At 42.1% G+C, this 21,170-nt stretch overlaps 1 long non-coding RNA gene across 1 annotated transcript; it reads left to right on the forward strand.

Annotated features, from left to right (window-relative positions):
• Nucleotides 1-277: 277 nt before the first annotated feature.
• On the forward strand, nucleotides 278-3,411 carry LOC121141600. Its single transcript, XR_005878581.1, has 2 exons — nucleotides 278-2,288; nucleotides 3,318-3,411. It is a non-coding gene; the product is annotated as an uncharacterized LOC121141600 (long non-coding RNA).
• Nucleotides 3,412-21,170: the final 17,759 nt, after the last annotated feature.

The following is a 21,170-nucleotide window of genomic DNA, read 5'->3' on the forward strand; positions in this document are numbered from 1 at the left end:
TTTACTAACTTAAAAATCTTAAAAGAGGGCTGGAGAGATGGTTCAGAGGTTAAGAGTACTGACTGCTCTTCCAGGGGTCCTCAGTTCAATTCCCAGCAACCACATGGTGGCTCACAACCATCTATAATTCAATCTGGTGCCCTCTTCTGACTTGTAGGCAGAACACTATATATGTAATAAATAAATGAATAAATCTTTTAAAAATATCTTAAAAGAATTAGGCTTGGGTAGCATTGCTTTGCTTCTCTTTTCCATCCTTGTGTCATTTTTTAAAATTTCTTGGTGTGCTGGTTACTTTTTGTTAACTTGACACAAACCTAACCAGAGGAAACCTCAGTTGAGGAATGGTGCCTCCATCAGATTGGAGACATTCTCATTATTAATGATTAACACGGGAGAGCCCAGCCCAGGAACCATCTGAGCAGGTGTTCTTGGGTTGTATAGGGGGAAAGCCAAGCTATTGGAGCCATTGGAGAGCAAGGCAGTAAGAAGCATTCCTCCATGGTCTCTGTTTTAGCTCTTGTTCCTGCCTTGAGTGCCTTCCTCCATGATAGTCTATAAAGCGTAAACTGAAATCAGTCCTTACCTCCCGAAGTTGCTTTGGGCCATGGTGTTTATCTTAGTGATAGAAAAGCAAACTAAGACATTCTGCTTGCTTTGGCTTCATTTTCTCCTATTCTTTTAGCTTCATGAATTAAAATGAAACTTCCTGAGGTAGAAGCTAAGGTTATTTTAGAGGTCCTCTCTAAATATAGACATTTTTGTGCTATGGCTTTTCCTCTAATAGGGCTTTAAGCTGCAAACACTGATACTCTTACTTCTCTTATTTCTTCTCTCTCCTTTTTATTGTTTTCATTTTTATTGATTAAAATGCTTCCACTTTAAATATCTGTGGATGGCTTAGAATGATCTCAAATTAAAATTCTCAAATTTTCCTGATGTTTTATGGCATTGATTTTTAGTTCAATTCCTTGATAACTAGAGGCTATACTTGGTTTGACTTGAAGCTTTAAATTTTATTTAAAATATAGGATTGAGCCACAATGCTGTAAGACAAGAGTATACATAGTAGGGAAGAACATGTGTCTGTGACTGCGGTTTTATTTAGTGTCTTTTTGGTGTTTCTAGAATACATATTGAGCTTAGTACAGTCTGCCTTCAAGTAAACTGGCATACAATTCATTATGGTAAAAGAAGCATGCCAGTATAGTTCCATTTCTCCCATGGGCATATACTGTTGTTGCACATTTTAGCTGTACATGTTACATAGAACTTGTATCTGATATATATAGAACATATATTTACCTTAAATAGGCAATTGCTTGCCCAAGACATTTAATAGTGACAATCTTTTGGTTGTTCTGTTCTGATGTTCTTGATCTTGGGGTCGAACTTCCACTTGATGTGTGGGGTCCAGGCTAAGTGGAGGTTCCATTGGGGCTGGGAGACAGTATTGTGGAAGCCTCTACTGTTGTGGGGAGGACCAGGAACTTGAGGTGCCACCTGCTTCTTTCTTACCTGAGACTCCTTATCCTGGAATTTTCCTGTGTTCCTCATTATTTCAGAGACACTTGTCTGGAGCATTTACACACTGCAGGTGTTGCTTTGGTCATGGGATGCAGATGCCTTCCAAGGTCCCTCTGATTTCCAGGGGTCAGGAGCCATGCCTTCCAAAACAGGTGGAGGACATGATTCTTCTGGGGTCAGTCAGAAATGGGTGCGTTTTCTTTAGTAAAACCATGGTGATGAGGCAATTTCTCTGAGATATTAATGATCAGCAACAAAACTCTCTCAGAAAAGGGCACTTATTGACTAGCATCTCAACACTGCTGTAGTTACCAGTGGACTTTATTAATCTCTTAGTAAGCTTCAGTTCAGCACATTACTGTACTAAACCTGAGCAATTTCAACGGTCCTCAGACCTGGAGGCCAGTGTGGGATTCTAAGTGTCTCAGGGTTGTGATATGTCTGCTTGAAGGAGTTGGTGAGGCTTTTGTGCCTCTCCTCTCTTTCCTGCTGGCATCTTGGATACACTGAGCTCACTGCCTTTCTGCAGTCACCTGGATCCATCCTCTAATGTTTTCTATCATCTTTCCCTGTGTCTCTAGGTTCACAATGCCCCCCCACCCCAATCCTTTTATAAGAATATTTGTAGGGGAGAGCTCACATACCAAAGATATTGGCCCCGCCCACTTGGGGTGTGGACAGAGGGACTTCGGAAAGGCAAGAAAGATCTCTGTTGGATGTTGGCCTTGCTTCGGAGAACAGAGCGGTTCCCAGCTTCCCCTGTAAGTGATTTCTGTATTTAATAAAGTATCCTAGACCCCCCCTTTTTCCCGTTGCACTGCTTCCTTTTCAGATATTGGTTATTTTGAATTAAGGTCCACTTCAGTGACCTAACTTTGATTGAATCTGTAATTATCCCATTTCCAAGTGAGATATCATTCTCAGATCCCATAAGGGTGTTTATTTGTTAAAACTCATGTGACATAGCTGCTATCTGTCCAGCCTGGGCCCTGTGGTGTGTATCCATAATAAAGTTTAACAACTGAAGCACTTGTGCTTGCTTTCTGCTCAGATAGTTGCTTCAGATTGTGGTACTTTAAATATCTGTGTTACGACTATACTTTCAGGGATCATTTCTATAGTTCATTAAATATCTGTGTTAAAATTGTAGATCAGAAATAAATAATGAAGCTGGGTGTTGGTGGCACACACCTTTAATCCCAGCACTTTGGGAGGCAGAGGCAGGTGGATCTCTGTGAGTTTGAGGCTATTCTGGTCTACAGAGAGAGTGCTAGGACAGGCTCCAAAACAATACAGAGAAACGTTGTCTCAAAAAACCAATAAATAAATAAATAAATAAATAGCAATATGAGTAGAACTATGAAGCAATATTTGTTATGTCTATTTTCTGACATAGTCTCAGAGTTTTTATGTATTTAAAACAACAAAATTGTGTGTCTGCTTTCTATAAATGTACCAAACACCCGGCATAGTCACTGTAAGGAGAAAAATATGTTTTTAGAGGTTTAACTGATGATCAGCAGCAGATTTGAGCCTATGGCAAGGCAGCACATCATGGCAGGAACACGTGCAGGAGCAAAGCCCTTTCCCTCAGCAAACAGGCAACATAAAGTTACCCAAGACTTCCCTGCTAGACACCTCAAAGACTCCATGCTCTCAAGGAAAGTGCAGGTGAAGGAGTCTCAGTGGGCGAGAAGGAAGTGAGGGGGCCACCTCTTCAAGTTTCTGATTCTCCTCATAATAGCCTGGTGATAGCTCCACTTAGTCTAGACCTATCTTTCTCCCAACAGTGCTACCCTGTCAGCAAGCTTAAACTTCAGTACATAGGCTTCTGGGGACACTCATCCGTAGCAGAGTGTCAAGTCAAGCACACTTTTCCTTTGGTAAGTGTAACTTTAGTTTTTATACAAAACAGTGATTTTGCAAATCTTTCAAATAGTATTATTTTAAAATTGTTAATTGTTCTTAAACTAAGAACAAGAGAAGAGAAGGCAATCTTGCCCAGTTCAGGATTTGTGTCATACAAGCTGTACCTTCCCAATAGCGTCTTTTGCCTCACTAATGTTCCCTTAGTAGGGACTGGTCTCTCTACAATTACTATGGGATGGAAATACAAACAATGATGTGAATCCATGTTTTATTTAGAATGGAGAAAGTGATTCTGTTTGCACATTGGGTCTTTGCAGAATAATCAAGTTACAAAATAACCCTCTAGGACTATTTGATTGATGTCTAAGATGAAAATGCAGACACAGGAAGAATCCATGAGGATGAAAGCAAGTGACAGAATAAGCACCTAAGGCTTGTCTACAGTGTCAATGATAGATTCCTGTCAACTCAACTCAGAAATGTTATCTCCAGTATTCCGAGACACCATTCTTCTGCTGTCTTGGGCTATCCCACTTGTGACAGTGATACTCAGATCCTCACAGGGTCAACTGCTGCTTGTTTGGAGACTCCTCGGAGGCTTGGGCTAGGGACTTCCAGAACCTTTCTGGACCTGTGGCTAGCTAGAGATTGTGAAGACTGCAGGAGGTGTCAGCACAGGAAGTGGGAAATGATCCTTCTGAGAGTGGTCTTCTCAGTCCCCTTTTCCCCTGAACCGAACCTCTTTTGGCACCTGGCCCAGGGTGAGAGGCTGTTTGTATCACACAGCTGTTTTGTTCCCCTGTACCCAAATGTGAGCCCCTACTAAAGCAGGTACAAAGTTCTGATGCTACATGTGGATGGAGGGAGATGTCTTAGGAAGGGAGTTTGGAGTGATAGTTCCTGTGTGTCACCTGTTATCCCCAGGAGGCATAGTGCATAGGGCAGAAAGGTCCAGGTGGACTTAGTTGTGCCTATTCTCCCCCAAGAAAGGGGTTTATGATGTTCTAGGATGAGAGGTAGTACCAGTATAGTGGAGCAATGGGCAGGAATGGCCAGTGCAGAGAAACATCTTCAAGGAGAAAGGCCAGAGATGCTGAGGATTTAAAAAATTGGACTTTGTAACTTTCAAACACATTCAAAGCATGTTAAGAAAGGAAACTTCAGACTAGTTAAATTTTAATAATCCACTCCCATCCCATCACAGAGACAGATACTGGTGATGTTCTAAAATTGCTGCCACCCCAGCTGGATAACAACTCTAAGCATCCCAGTCTTATTTTCTTGGCAGAAATTTTGTGGTGAAGTTGGAGTTTTAGAAGAAGAGTACAAGGTCACTGAAGAGCTAGTTGCCGGGTGGAATATGGGCACAGATTGTGGGATGAGGAAAGGGATAAGAGGCTGGCACCGATGCGGGAACGCTGTGCCCTCTGCTAGCTGAGAGAATTAAGACCTTCTATCTCCTGAACCACCAACCAACAGGTTGTGAGCCTAGCCTTTAACGGCTGAACCAGTCTGCCAGGGGTACCTTTCTTTTTTCATATTTTATTTATTCATTATGTATATAGTCTTCTGCCTGCATGTCAGCAGAAGGCACTAGGTCGCATTCAAGGTGGTTGTGAGCCACCATGTGGTTTCTGGGAATTGAACTCAGGACCTCTGGAAGAACAGTCAGTGCTCTTAACTGCTGAGCCATCTCTCCAACCCCAGGGGTACCTTTCTTGATGCTGGTTGTATAAGAAGACTTCTCCTCTGGCAAGATCCTCACCATTAGTATCCTTATTTGACAAGTGAAGAAATCACAGCCCACAAAGTTAAGCTGCCCATGCAAGGCCACTGTGGTGGTTTGAATAGGCTTATACATGTAAATGCTTGGTCACCAGAGAGTGGCACTATTTTAAAGGATTAGGAGGTGTGGCATTGTTGGAAGAAGTGTATCATTTGGGGTGGACTTTGAAGTTTCAAAATCCTATGCTGATCCCAGAGTCTGGCTCTCTCAGCCAGCTGATTAGGATGTAGCTCTCAGCTACTTTTCTACCACTGTTTCTGCTTGTGTGCCACCATGCTTTCTACCACGACAACAATGGACTAAACCATGAGCAAGCCCTCAATTAAAGGCTTTGTTTTATAAGAGTTGCCTTGGTCATGGTGTCTCTTCACAGTCATAAAATATTGACTAAGACAGCCATGCACTGATTAACTGAGGCATTCACAATTCTTATCCAAGCACTGCGGTTATTACCTGTGAATGGGGAGTGATAGAAGCAGAAGACTCGATTAAACAACTTTATCATTCCCTCAGATGACAGACATCGGAAGAGATTTTTTTCCTCTCCCCACATCTCAGCAGTTCCAAGGCTGCAAAGATGGTCAGGCAACTGTGGTCCAAGAAACTGGTTATTGGGTATTGTCCATTTGGGGTGCTGGACTGGCTGGGAACACACTGCATATTTGTTGGGTTAAGCTCACTTGACTTATTTGCCCCAACTGGAAGTTATCCTCATATCATAGTTCAGCTAATAGAGCTGAGACATACAATCATTACCAGCACAGTGGGGGAGAACCTCCTCTACCCATTGGCTGCTTTTACCAGTGAGAGCTGGTGATCCTTGGACCTGTTACAGATAAGGACCAATATAACAGTCACCCAAGGCCATCAGCCAAGGGCCACCATGACATCGGGATGAGTACACATCTGACTGAGTACTCCAGGATAAGGGCTGGTGTCATGGACCAGGAATGAAAGAAAGTCTGGGGATATGGCATGAGGCACGCCTTGTATATAGATAACTGTATATTTAGGGAGGATGTAAGTTAATAGGCATCGTCAAGCCCTGATTTTGTGTCTCTAATAACTGAGATAATAGCGAAGTTCTGAACCCAAGAAAACATCCCAGGCCTTCAACAGATGCATAACACCATATTGTCTTCTCTTCTTGGACTTGAAGGATGCCATCAGTGGGAGTGGGCATTATTGGGGGCACCAGTGGATGCCCAAGGAGGAAAAGCCATTCCAGAACTAACTGTGCTGGCCAAACTCAGCAATAGTACCTGGCTTAGGGCCAAGCAACCAGTGTGGTAGAAAAGTGACCCAGGCAGACTGAATAGCCCTGTTGTATTATTGGAGCCCACTGCCCCCTCAGAAGACTTAGGATCCATCCAGGTCTCAGGAAGCAATAGAGCGGCCTCACCATCCACAGGCCACCAGAACTGTCATAAGCCATATGTCTATGCATGTATGTCTGTGTGTAAACACATGACTGTGTATATCCATGTAAACTCAGTAAGTAGTTCATGTTGCATATATTCAAATAATTTTTATTATATAATATTTATACAGCAAAACGTTCCATGTAACCATATCACAGAATTTGATAGCATTAAACATGGGCACCATTGTCTGTCTTTAGAACTTTCCATCTTCTCAAGCTGAAACTCTGTCCCCATTAAACAGGCAGCCTTTCCCTACCTATGCAACCAGCACCACACTTTCCTTCTTCATATATGGGATCATACAAGATTTGTCTTTCTGTAATGTTCTCCTGCTTTATCTATATTTTAAACTCTTTCTTGGCACCATGAAAAATATCTGAGAGAACAAACTTAACAAAGGGACAATTTATTTTGCTTACAGTTTCAGGTCCTTAGAGTGGGAAGATTGTGTTGGAGCAGAATAGCTCACCTCACGGTGGCCAGAAAGCAGAGGGATCAGCAACAGGAAGGGGCAGGGATGCCCTAGGAACATCCTCCCACTCCCAGGGGCCTACTTCCTCTATTCAGTCCCACCTACAACTAGTTCCTCTCCAAATTCTGTATTCAAATTTTTTCATGTCATATGTTTAAGGTATGAAACTCTTTCCTGGTCTTAGAGAGGAAACCATACTTATTGAACCTCCCCTGCACTTTACACCAAGGTGCTTGACTCTCCTCACCCTTGCTTGCCTTCACTCTCTTCTTTTCTTCCATATCCTCCAACCCTGCCATCTTCACTGCTGGTTGCAGAAGACGTTTGCATACATGGAGCCCAGTTGCTATGATCTATTGAGAGCTTAGGGCAACCCTGTGTTGGATTTAGTGAAATGGGGTGGGGTGAGGTATGTGTGTATAGGATGAGGTTCTGAGATTGTCCTGCAGCCACTTTTTCTCAAACAGACTCAAAGTCCCCTGTGTTGACTCTCTGATGTCACCTGCCCCACATTGTACGGCTTCTACTGCACCCTTGGAGGCTTCTGGAGCCCAGTCTACAATGTTTCATGTCAGATTTTTCCTTTAAAATCTAAAAAGTCTCATGATAATGGGCCAGGGACAGAAGCTGACTTGCTTCTAATTAACATTTGACATTCTGTTGTCCCTGTGTGGGGTCATAAAAAGCTCATTCATGTGGCCACCCCCATGATAGTTGCACAACCCCTCAGGCAAGGGAGGAAAGGAGAAAGGCAAAGGCACATAATGTGAGGTTAGCTAGAGTGAAACTGATGGGATCCCTGAAGGAGACAAAACCAGCTGCCTGTTCCCTAGGGTGACAGCATACAAGCCAGTGTTAACCCCTGCAGGCCAACCCCTGTTGGGCTTGTTCAGGAATGTTGACTCTAAAGCCTAAGATAAGGCCCTGCAGGTTTGTCTGAGGCCTAGGAAGACATGTATCCCTGCACTTCCTGGGGCAAACCTTCTCCATCTCCTGACCAATATAGTAAAGGCCATATCCTAGGCAGTTGGAGGCCATGTCCTGGAGGATCTTGTAGGGAATTTTCTCCTTCAAGTAGGAGTGTCTACTTCTAATTTTAGAAAGATTTTGGTCTGACTCTTCTGAAAACTAGACCTGTTAATCTCTACTTCAGTTGGTTCTGTCCAATACTGGCCACTCCCATGATGGTGAGTAAAAGAATGGGCAGGTCTGTTTCTTGAGATGATCCCTTGTCTCCATTAGAGTTCTCAGGCTGTGGGCAGACCCTTCAGAACACCAGGTACAGGTTTAATAAGCTGAAAACCCTTACTGAAGCTTTTGCCTCTGTTTGGTCCAATTCTGGACCCCCAAATCACCAAGAGACCCATAACGATGCAAAAGCAAAGAGTCTTTTATTATTCAATGAGTTAACTGTATTAACTTTGTTCTGACACAGCAGATAGGGCAAGAAGGGCCTGGAGGGACCGAGAGGCAGGAAATTTATTGGGACAGATCAAGGGAGTGTCTAGGGGTATGCAACAGTCTCAGGATTGGTGCACTTCCCGGCTTGGACGGCCTGTCCTGTGTTGATCGATCAACTGGTTACTATGGCCAATAGGCCCTCCCAGGGCAGTTGCTATGCTCTGCATGTCACTGTTGCTGTAAAGCACATCCAGAGCTTGCCAGCTAACTTCTGATTGGTTCCTTGCCACATGGAAGGTATCTGGCTTCCTAGTGAGGGGCAAGGTCAGGAAAGGTTGGAAGTTCAGCCCATGCTGCTGATTCAGGTGCCTTTGTCTTGCTGGGTCTTTTCTTCAGCCTGTCAGGGCTGCTAAAGCAGGGGGCTGGGTGAGTGTCTGGTCCCTTCAGCCTCCCCATCCCCTGGGTGTCTACTTTGATCCTGAATGGCTTAAGCACAGGCGACTTGATGAACTGAGAGACTGTCAGAACAACAGTGGGCCTGAGACCAGTGCCACCCACGATAGTTTGCAGCATTATTCACAAAACAGAGAAAGAATGCAGCTCTTGTGCTTTGTGGTGGTTGAAGGATATAAGTAGTTCTGTCTGTAAGTTGGCACTGAGTTTCCCTGGGGTAACTGGACTTGCAAACACAAGACTTTCTTTTTATTTCTTCCCCCAGTGTTGTTCAAGGGAAGTTCTAGGATCTCTGGGTCTCTGAAGGATGGAGAATTCTTTCAGCTTGAAAGTGAGTCAGACAGGGTTGAGAACTTGGCACTACCGTGTCTAGGTGTGAATATGGGTGGTAGGTGGGATGACGGTCCATGGCTAGCTATCAGTGGCTCTGCCTTGATGGAGTAACTTCCAAAACTGGAACATTGATCCACTAGCTTGCAGTCACTTTCAGTAGAAATCTTGCAAACAGCCCGTGAAGGGACACAAGGCATCTGTGATTTATGTTCTTCTGTTAACTCTTCTTTTCTAACATGATGCATCAGAGGTCTTAGGGAATTGCTGAGTATACTCTAAGTTATTCCATAGGATATAAAACTTATGTTAGTTAGTCTATGCATTGGCACGGGAGACTCCATTTCACAAGTAGCTTTTGACTCTTCATTTTGAGAGGGAAAGATGACTGCAACCCCTGCAGATACCCAGGAACTGCATCATCTCTCAGGCACCAACCTTATAAGTTTATTTGGAAGAACTGAAACTGCATAGGCACACAGATGTATTTAAATCATATTGTAGAAATCAAGCCCAAGAAGTTATTATACACACCAGATTCAGGAAAGAGTTTAATTCCTTTGCCCAGACCTATAAAATTATGGACACTTAGCACTGCAATGGCAAGCACCAACACCAATCTATGACCAAATATCTGACCTATGTGTCAAGGATCGAGAGCTCCCCTACTTGGTGTGGTCCCTGTTATTGCCATACACCTTATTGGACTACCTTGCCTGTCCACCTGTTTGCCCATATGGACATGGATCTGACCTGCTGGCTTCCTGAATTTGAACTCTGGTTTGGACTTTTCACATTTTAGCTGAATTCTACAGCTTTGCTTTCAAACCTGACTTTAGCAACTCCCGAAACTACTGCTTCCCATGCTTGTCCTTCTCATCCCAATTCTGAAGCTGCTTGAACTCTGATGCAGCCTCTTTAACTTGTATTAATTTTGTAACCCATATATATGCATGAGGATGTATAGATAATTTTATTATGTACTGTGTGATATGTTAATTAAGATAGTAATAAAGAATGTGCATTTTCCTCAACAAAGTTACTAAGGCAGCAGAATTTTATGATGAATAGCTGTCATTGAAAGTGCTGAACTTTATGAATGTATTGTTATTCAATAAGTTCTAACATTGTTGTCTATATTTCTGGAATAGTGCATTCATGACACCACAGGAAGACAGCAGAAGGATTGTCTCTCAAATTAATGCCCCCAAATAATTATCTCAAGTGTTTCTACTCTTATTGCTGCCATGAGGACCAGCCTTCAGCAGCTCAAGGATGAGGGGGGATCAACAGAGTAGGGGAACTAATCACTTAACTTGACTTTTCTATTTGAGGGAGTAAGACTTAAGCCTCTGGAGTTGTCAAACACACACACACACACAACACACACACCTCCAACATGTGCTGATGAATGGCATGCCGTTAGGAAATCAAAAAATGGAAGAGAAGATGCAGAGCAGGCAAACTACTGGGCAGACAGACACACGAGGACTTTTCTGAGGGCCAAAGCTTAGTTCTTCATTTTATGATTCTTTCTGTTGCTTGTTTTTCTCTGTTCTTTTTTGGTTCTGTTCTTTTACCCTGATGTTTCCCTTCTGTCTCCCTTGATGTCTTCCTTCTAGTTTTCCTTCTACATTTTTCCTGATGTTTTTCTTCTCTCATGCCTTTATTTTTTTCTCTTTCAGTTTATATACACCAGCATACTCTTTCAAGCAATACAAAATTACAGTATGGTTACATTTCAATTTTAAGTGAATGATCATGATGAAAACAAGTAAAACACAGCATGTTTAACATGATTAAACATTTTACACATTACAGGTTAAAAACACGTTGTCCCAACAACGTACATATATTCATACCCAAGCAGCCTGTTATAGATTAACAGAGTGTTAGCAAGCAAGTATTTTTCTCAGCCAGTTCTTTTGCTGGTGAGCTGAATTTTAATGTTGCAAAGAAAGGATCAATCTCACTTTATTTTTTTCTCCAAAGACAATCTTATAAGAAATCTTAAGATAATCACAAATCTGAGAGAGGAGTGATAATATGAACAAAAGAGTCAAGACCATGATTGTGAAACCCACAGAATCAACTGACCCAAGCTAGTGAGAGATCACTGATTCAGGTCTGACAAACGGGGAACCTAAATAAGACTGAATTAGACTCCCTTATTATAATTACAGGTGACAATGGTGTGACTGGGACAATATATGAGGTCACTGACAATGAGTCCAAGATCTAGCACTAATGCACAAACTGACTTAGTGGAGCCCATTCTATATGGAGAGATACCTTGCCCAGCCTAGATACAGGGGTGTGGTGGTAGAGGGGTACCTTGGTCCTGCAGCAATGAGATGATGGGACAGACTTAGTAGACTTCTTAGGGGAGGCCTTAACCTCTCCGAGGAGCAGATGGGAGGGAGAGGGAGTGGGGGAAAGGGATGAGAGCTGGGAGGAAGAACTGGGATTGGAATGTAAAAAATAACTAAAAAAGGAGCCTCATAGGCAAAAAAAAAAAAAAGGAATCACAAATCTAAACTTTTATATATGAAACACATTCAGTCAGCTCTACTTTAAATCTTCAGGGTGCATACCTAGGGTGCATTTTTTTTTAACATCAGGAAGCTGAGGGAAGAAAATGGCACAAGGAATTATTTCTCTTGATCACCAACCTGCTTAGCAAGAAAGGTACATCAGACAGCAATAGCCAGGCGGCCATTGTTCCTGTTCCTTGACCTCAATGAGGCCTCTGTCCAACTATTAAAAGCGTGTCTTTATAAAGTTTAAATTGTTCCCCAAGATTTTCTATCTCAAAGGCATTAACAAAAACATCTTGGGACACTGTGGTTCCCATCTCGGCGGGAGTCAACCCACCAAGAAGCTGCCAGCATCCCAGTCCCTCTCTCCACCCACCAGACAGGTGAGGTAAGCAAGTTTCTGGGGATGCCGCTGTCCTGTGCCCTGTGTGCAACCAGCTGTGCCTGGGGACTGAGCACTGCAGATCCCTTCCCAATGGGGTCCAGCTAATGCTGAGACTACCAAGGCCCAAGTACCAGGACCCTCTCCATCCATGGGAAGAGGAGAGCCACCAGAGTATTGAAGCTGCGTGTACCCACCGAAGGGAACCTTGGGCCCATATACACCAGGAGAGGAAGCGACTCCTCCTGCACCCACTGGAAGAAGATATGGGAAGAAGACAATATAAAAACACATTCAACAACAGAAAAACCAATATGATACTACCAGAGTCTAGGGACTCTACACCAGCAAAACCTGACCATCCCAATGCAGATGAAGCAGAAGAGAATAACCTAAAAAACAACTTCATGAAAATGATAGAGGCCCTCAAAGAGGATATGAGAATATCCCTTAAAGAAATGGAAGAAAGAGCAACCCAAAAAATCAAGAAATGAAGGAAAACACAAAACAAAAATTGCAAGAAACAATTCAAACAGTGCAAGGGCTGAAAGCTGAAATAGAGACAATAAAAAAAACACAGTCTGAGGGAATACTGGAAATAGAAAAGCTGGGCAAACATTCAGGTACTACAGATGCAAGCATAACCAACATAATACAAGAGATAGAAGAGAGAATCTCAGGCGTTGAAGATACATTAAGAGAAATAGATTCACTGACCAAAGAAAATCTTAAGTCCAACAAATCACTAACACAAAATATCCAGGAAATATGGGACACCATAAAAAGACTAAACCTAAGAATAATAGGTATAGAAGAAGGTGAAGAAACCCATCTCAAAGGGGCAGAAAACATATTCAACAATTTCATAGAAGAAAGCTTTCCCAACCTAAAGAAAGATATCCCATTGAATCCCAAATCGAGTAGACCACAAAAAAGTCCCCTGGGCCACATAATAATCAAGACCCCAAGCATATAGAATAAAGAAAGAATACTAAGAGCAACTAAGGAAAAAGGTCAAGTAACATATAAAGGCAAACCCATCATAATTACACCTGACTTTTCCATAAAAACTCTGAAAGTCAGAAGGTCCTGGATAGATATTCTACCAACACTAAGAGACCACGGATGCCAGCCAAGACTACTATACCCAACAAAGCTTTCAATCCCTGTAGATGGAGAAAACAAGACATTTCATGACAAAACCAGATTTAAACAATACATATCCACTAATCCAGCCCTACAGAAAGTTCTAGAAGGAAAACTCTAACCCAAGGAAGTTAACTACAACCAGAAAAACATAGGCAATAGATAATCCCACTTTACCAACAGCCAAAAGAAAAAAGGGGTGGAAATCCACACACAATTCCAACACCAACACCAATTCCAAAACAAACAAGAATGAGCAATTAATGGTCATTAATATCCCTCAATATTAATGGTTTTAACTTGCCAATAAAAAGACACAAGCTAACAGAATGGATTCGAAGACAGAATCCATCCTTCTGCTGCATACAAGAAACATACCTCAGCTTCAAAGACAGACATTACCTCAGAGTTAAGGGTTGGAAAAAGATCTTCCAATCAAATGGACCCAAGAAACAAGTGGGGGTAGCAATCCTATTATCTAACAAATTAAACTTAAACTAAATCAATCAAAAGAGATGAAGGAGGTCATTTCATACTCATCACAGGAGAAATCCACCAAGATTTCTCTCAATTCTGAACATCTGTGCCCCAAATACAAAGGCATCCACGTTTGTAAAAGAAACGTTACTAAAACTCAAATCACACATAAAACCTCACACACTTATAGTGGGAAACTTCAACACACTCTCACCACTAGACAGGACTACCAGACAGAAACTTAACAAAGAAACAAAGGAATTAATAGAAGTTATCACACAATTGGTTTTAACAGACATCTATAGAACCTTCCACCCAAACACAAAAGAATATGCCTTCTTCCAAGCACCACATGGAACCTTCTCAAAAATCAACCACATATTTGGCAACATAGCAAACCTCAACAGGTACAAAAAAATTGAAATAACTTCATATATCTTTCAGACCACTATGCTTTAAAGTTAGAATTCAACAACAACACAAATTGCAGGAAACCTACAAACTCATGGAAATTGAATAATGCACAATTGCACCATTCCTGGGTCAAAGAAGAAATTAAAAAAAAGAGATTAAAGACTTCCTAGAATTCAATGAGAATGAAGACACAACATACCCAAACTTATGGGACACTTTGAAAGCTAAGAGGAAACTTCATAGCATTAAGTACCCACATGAAGAAACTAGAGAATAGTCACACTAGAGAATTAACAGTACAATTGAAAGCTCTAAAACAAAAAGAAGCAAACTCACCCCAGAGGAGTAGATGACAGGAAATAATCAAGTTAAGGGCTGAAATCAATAAAATAGAAACTACGAAAACAATACAATGAATCAATGTAATGAAGAGTTGGTTCTTTCAGAAAATTAACAAGAGGCCAGGCGTTGGTGGCACATGCCTTTAATCCCAGCACTAGGGAGGCAGAGGCAGGTGGATCTCTGTGAGTTTGAGGCCAGCCTGGTCTACAAAGCGAGTTCCAGGACAGCTTCCAAGACAATACAGAGAAACCCTGTCTTGAAAAACCAAAAAAAAAAAAAAGAAAAAAAAAAAGAAAATTAACAAGATAGACAAGCCTTTATCCAAACTTACCAAACGGCAGAGTGTGAACATGCAAATTAACAAAATCAAAAATGAAAAGGGGGACATAACAATGAACACTGAGGAAATCCAGAGAATCATCAGGTCATAATTTGAAAACCTGTACTCCACAAAATTCGAAAATTTAATGGAAATGGACAATTTTCTGGATAGATATAACTTACTAAAATTAAATCAAGAACAGATTAGCATTTTAAATAGACCTATAACCTCTAAGGAAATAGAAGCAGTCATCAAAAGTCTCCCAACCAAAAAAAGGCCCAGGGTCAGATGGCCTCAGTGCCAAATCCTACCAGAAATTCAAAGAACAGCTAATACCAATTCTTCTCAAAGTATTTCACACAATAGAAGCAGAAGAGTCATTGCCAAACTCTTTTTACGAGGCTTCAATAACCTTGATACCTAAGCCACACAAAGACACAACTAAGAAAGAGAACTTTAGACCAATATCCCTCATGAACATTGATGCAAAAATACTCAATAAAATACTGGCAAATTGGATCCAGGAACACATCAGAAAAATCATCCACCATGATCAAGTAGGCTTCATTCCAGAGATACAGAGATGGTTCAACATACAAAAATCCATCAATGTAATCCACCATATAAACAATCTGAGAAAACAATCACTACATGCTGAAAAAGCCTTTGACAAAATTCAACACCACTTCATGATAAAGGTCTTGGAGAGATCAGGGATAACAGGAACATGCCTAAACATAATAAAAGCTATATAAAGCAAACCAATAGCCAACATCAAACTAAATGGAGAGAAACTCAATGTGATTCCTCTAAAATCAGGAACAAGACAAGGCTGTCTCCTCTCTCCATACTTTTTCAATATTGTACTTAAGTTCTAGCTAGAGCAATAAGACAATAAAAGGAGATCAAGGGAATACAAATTGGAAAAGAAGAAGTCAAACTTTCACTATTTGCAGATGATATGATAGTTTACATAAGTGACCCGAAAAACTCTACCAGGGAACTGCTACAAACTGATAAACACATTCAGCAAAGTGGCAGGATGCAAGATCAACTCAAGAAAATCAGTAGCCCTACTATATACAGATGATAAAAGGGCCAAGAAAGAAATCAGAGAAATATCACCCTTTACAATAGCCACAAACAACATAAACTACCTTGGGCTAAAGCTAACCAAACAAGTGAAAGACCTTATCGCAAAAACTTTGAGTCTTTAAAGAAAGAAATTAAAGAAGATACCAGAAAATGGAAAGATCTCTCACGCTCATGGACAGGTAGGATCAAAGTAGTTAAAATGGCAATCTTGTCAAAAGTAAAATGCAGATTCAGTACAATCCTCATCAAATTCTCAGCACAATTCTTCACAGACCTTGAAAGAACAATTCTCAACTTAATATGGAAAAGCAAAAGACCCCTGTAGCCAAAACAACCCTGTAGAACAAAGGGACGTCAGGATGCATTACCATCCCTGACTTCAAGATCTATTATAGAGCTATAGTCCTGAAAACAGTTTGGTATTGGCACCAAAATAGACAGGTAGAACAATGGAATTGAATTGAATACCCTAATATTAACCCACACACCTACGAACACTTGAATTTTGACAAAGAAGCTAAAATTATACAATGGAAGAAAGAAAGCATTTTCAACAAATGATGCTGGCACAACTGGACGCTGACATGTAGAAGACTGCAGATAGATCCATGTCTATTGCCATGCACAAAACTTAAGTCCAAATGGGTTAAAGACCTCAATATAAATCCAGTCATACTGAACCTCTTAGAAGAGAAAGTGGGAGGTACCCTTGAATGAGATGGTACAGGATACCACTTCTTGAACATAACAACAGTAGTACAGACACTGAGCTTGACAATTAATAAATGGGACCTCATGAAATTGAGAAGCTTTTGTAAGGCAAAGGACATTATCATCAAGATAATGGGAAAAGATATTAAAAAACCCCACATCTGACAGGGGGCTGATCTCTAAAATTTACAAAGAACTCAAGAAACAAGTCCTCTAAACACCAAAGGATCCAATTAAAAAGTAGGCTACAGAACTAAATAGAGAATTCTCAATAGAGGAGTCTAAAATGGCTCAGAGGCACTTAAGAAAATGCTAAATATCCTTAGCTATTAGGGAAATGCAAATTAAAACAACTCTGAGATACCATCTCACTCCTGTCAGAATGGCTAAAATAAAAAATACCAATGGCAGTTTATGCTGGAGAGGATGTGGTGAAAGGGGAACACTCCTCCACTGCTGGTGGGAGTGCCAACTTGTGCAGTCACTTTGGAAATCAGTATGGAGATTCCTCAGGAAAATGGGAATCAGTTTACCACAAGATCCAGAAATTCCACTATTAAGCATATACCCAAAAGATGCACACTCATACAACAAGGATGTCTGTTCTACTATGTTCATAGCAGCATTGTTTGTAATAGCCAGAAGCTGGAAGCAAGCTGGATGCCCCTCAATTGAAGAGTGGATGGAGAAAATGTAGTACATATACATAATGGAGTACTACTCAGTGGAAAATAAAAACAATGGAATCTTGAAATTTGCAGACAAATGGATGGCACTAGAAGATACCATCCTGAGAGAGGTAACCCAGTCACAAAAAGACACGTATGGTATGTATTCACTCATATATGGATTTTAGACATGGAGCAGGGGAGTGCCAGCCTACAATCCCATTGCCAGAGAGTCTGGGAGACAGGGAGGACCCCAAGAGAGATATGCACCGGAGAAGGGGAATGGGACAGGATCTCCTGAGAGGATTGAGAGCATGGGGATAAGGGAGAGGGGGCTGGGAATTAGAGAGGAAGAGAGGAGGACATGGGGGAGAAGGAAGGTTGAGTCAGGGGAAGAATAGAGGAGAGCAGGATGAGAGATACTATAATAGAGGGAGTCATTATAGGTTTGAGGAAAGATCTACCACTAGTGAAATCTCCAGAGATCTACAAGGATAACACCAACTGGCAAACTAAGCAATAGAGGAGAAGCTACCTTAAATGCCCTTCCCAGATAATGAAATTGATGACTACCTTATATGCCATCCTAGAACCTTCATCCAGAGGCCGATGGAAGCAGAGGCAGACACACCCACAGCTAAACACTGAACTGAACTCCTGGAACCCAGTTGCCGAGAGGGAGGAGTGATGAGCAAAGGGGCCAAGACTGGGCTGGTGTAGTACACAGAAACTGATGACGTGAACAAGGGGGAGTTCATTGATCCCAGACTGATGGCCAAGAGGCCAGCATGGAGCTGATCCAGACCCCCTAAATTTGGGTGTCAGTGAGGAGGCCTCAGCAATCTATGGGACTTGGGGTAGTAGGTCAGTATTTATCCCTGGCATACAAATGGACTTTGGGATCCCATTCCACATCATGGGATGCAGTGTCAACCTGGACACATGGGTAAGAGCCTAGGCCCCCCTGCCCTGGATGATATGACAGACTTTGGAGATCCCTGAGGGCAGAGTGGGGATTGGGTGGGGGTGGAGGATTGGGGCAGGGGAGGAGGGGAAGGTGAGGGAGCTGGGATTGACATGTGAAGCAAGCTTGTTTCTAAAAACAAAATCTTGGTCTGTCACATTGCATGGATCAAAGACCTCAACATAAATCCAGCCACAAGGATAGAAGAGAAAGTGGGAGGTATCCTTGAAAGAATTGGTACAGGAGATCACTTCATGAACATAACTCCAGTAGCACAGACACTGAGATCGACAATTAATAAATGGGACCTCCTGAAACTGAGAAGCTTCTGTAAGACAAAGGACATAGTTAACAAGACAAAATGGCAGCCCACAAAATGGGAAAAGATCTTCACCAATCCCACATCTGACAGAGGGCTGATTTCCAAAATGTACAAAGAACTCAAGAAGCTAGTCACCAAAACACCAAACAATTCAATTTAAAAGTGGTGCTCAGAACTAAATAGAGAATTCTTAGTAGAAGATTCTAAAATGACTGAAAGACACTTAAGAAAGTGTTCAACATCCTTAGCCATTAGGAAAATGCAGATCAAAACAACTCTGAGATGCCATTTTACACCAGCCTGAAATGCCATCTTACACCAGCCAGAATGGCTAAAATCAAAAACACCAATGGCAGTCTATATTGGAGAGGATATGGAGAAAGGGGAACACTCTATTACTGGTGGGAGTGCAAATGAGTGGCCACTTTATAAATCAGTATGGTGGTTTCTCAGGAAAATGGGATCAATCTACCTCATGATGTAGCAGTTCCACTCTTGAGCATATACCCAAAGAGTGCACATTCATCCAACAAGGACATGTGTTTATTGCAGCATTGTTTGTAATAGCCAGAACCTGGAAGCAACCTAGATGCCCCTCAACTGAAGAAAGGATGGAGAAAATGTAGTACATTTACACAATGGAGTATTTCTTGGCAGGGAGAAAAAAAAACAACAATGAAATCTTGAAATTCGCAGGCAAATGGATGGAATTGGAAGAAACCATCCTGAGTGAGGTAACCCAGTCACAAAAAGACAAGCAAGGTATGTACTCACTCATATGGATATTAGACATAGAGCAAAGGACTACAAGCCTACAATCCACACCACCAGAGAAACTAGGAAACAAGAAAGACCCTAAGAGAGAAATACATAGTCCCCGAAGAAGCAGAAAGGAACAAGAACTCCTGAGCAAATTGGGAGCACAGGGGGAGAGGGGAGGAAGGTAGGAAAAAGAGAAGGGGAGAAGAGGAGGGGGGAGGAGAACAAGAGGGATCAGGAAGACTAAGACAAGGAGGAATAGAGGAGAGCAAGAAAAGAGATCCCTTAATAGAGGGAACAAATACAGGTTTAAAGAGAAAGCTGGCACTAGGAAAATGTTCAGAGATCCACAAAGATGACCCTAATTAAGAATCTAGGCAGTAGTGGAGAGGCCACATTTGATGCCCTTCCTCTATAATGAGATTGATGATTACCTTAATTACTATCCTAGAGCCTTCATCCAATAGCTGATGGAAGCAGAAACAGGCATCCGCAGCTAAGCACTGAGCAATATTCCTGGAATCCAGTTGTAGAGAGGGAGGGGGGATGAGCAAAGCAGTCAAGACAATATTGGAGAAACCTAAAAAGTAGCTGACCTGACCTAGTGAGAACACATGGACCCCAGTCAAAAAGCTGGGGAACCAGCATTGGATTGAACCAAACCTTCTGAATGTGGGTGCCAGTTAGGAGGCCCGAGAAGTCTATGGGACCTCTAACAGTGGAACTAGTATTTATCCCTAGTACACAAATGGACTTTGGGAGCCCATTCCCTATCAGCCCAGATACATGGAGCAGGCCTAGGCCCTCCCTCAAATGATGTGACCGGCTTTGATGATCCCCCATGGAAGCCTCACCATCATTGGGGAGCAGGTGGGGCATGGGTTGGGGGGGTTGGTAGCAGGCATGGGAGGATGGGAGGGAGAGGGAACAGGGGGATTAATATGTGAAATTATTGTTTCTAAATTTAAAAAAAGGAAAAAAAGCGTCTTAACCTAACCTTACTAACAATCTGCATGTCTGAATTCTAAGTGTGGTGGTTGAGTCATTAATCTGTTCCAGAAGCAGTACTTGGAAAAAGTTCATCACTGTTATTGTAAGTACCAGTGACACTGCCCAGTGAGGGCTAGAAACTCCTGAGAGTTTTCATGCAACCCATAGATTATGAGAGATGTGGTGACCACAAAGTCAACAATCCGAGCTAAGCTCACTAAAGCCATGAGGTACTCAGGGCTTTGCCAACCTCCCAGCCATGTTCTATGAGTTCTAATGCTGCCTGTTGGTCCCCTCACTTGGCTCCCAACGCACTCTGCTTCAAAAATGAAGTGGTGATACTATGTCTAGGATAGCCAGAAGCAGGGAAGGGCCTTAGTTGCCTGCCCTTCCATTTGGGGTCAGAGTCAGTGCTTTTTTTCTGTCCTGAGTTGGGTCAGGATCCTCATGCCTGAGGCCTGGTAAACTCAGAGGACACTGAGGCATAAATAGGCATTTGGTGGTAGAGGAAAGTATTGGGCCCTAAGGAATGTGACAAGGGTCATCTGATGATAGTCTTGACTGAACCTGGGTGCTCATTAAGTCTCTGTTTGGTGTGGTTAAAAAGCATGGGATGCATAGAAGTGGGAGAGGAAGACTTCTCAGGTTTCACAATTCTGTTCTTTCCAGTAGTGAGGAGAGTTGGAGCCATGTTGTGTCCTGGCCAACAGTTCAAAGGAGCAGGTGGCCTGGCATGGTTCCCACCTCTGTCACCATGGAGGGTCCGTAGATGGAGCTCT

The sequence above is a fragment of the Mesocricetus auratus genome, unplaced genomic scaffold (assembly GCF_017639785.1).
Source record: "Mesocricetus auratus isolate SY011 unplaced genomic scaffold, BCM_Maur_2.0 Super-Scaffold_100007, whole genome shotgun sequence".
NCBI lineage: Eukaryota > Metazoa > Chordata > Mammalia > Rodentia > Cricetidae > Mesocricetus > Mesocricetus auratus.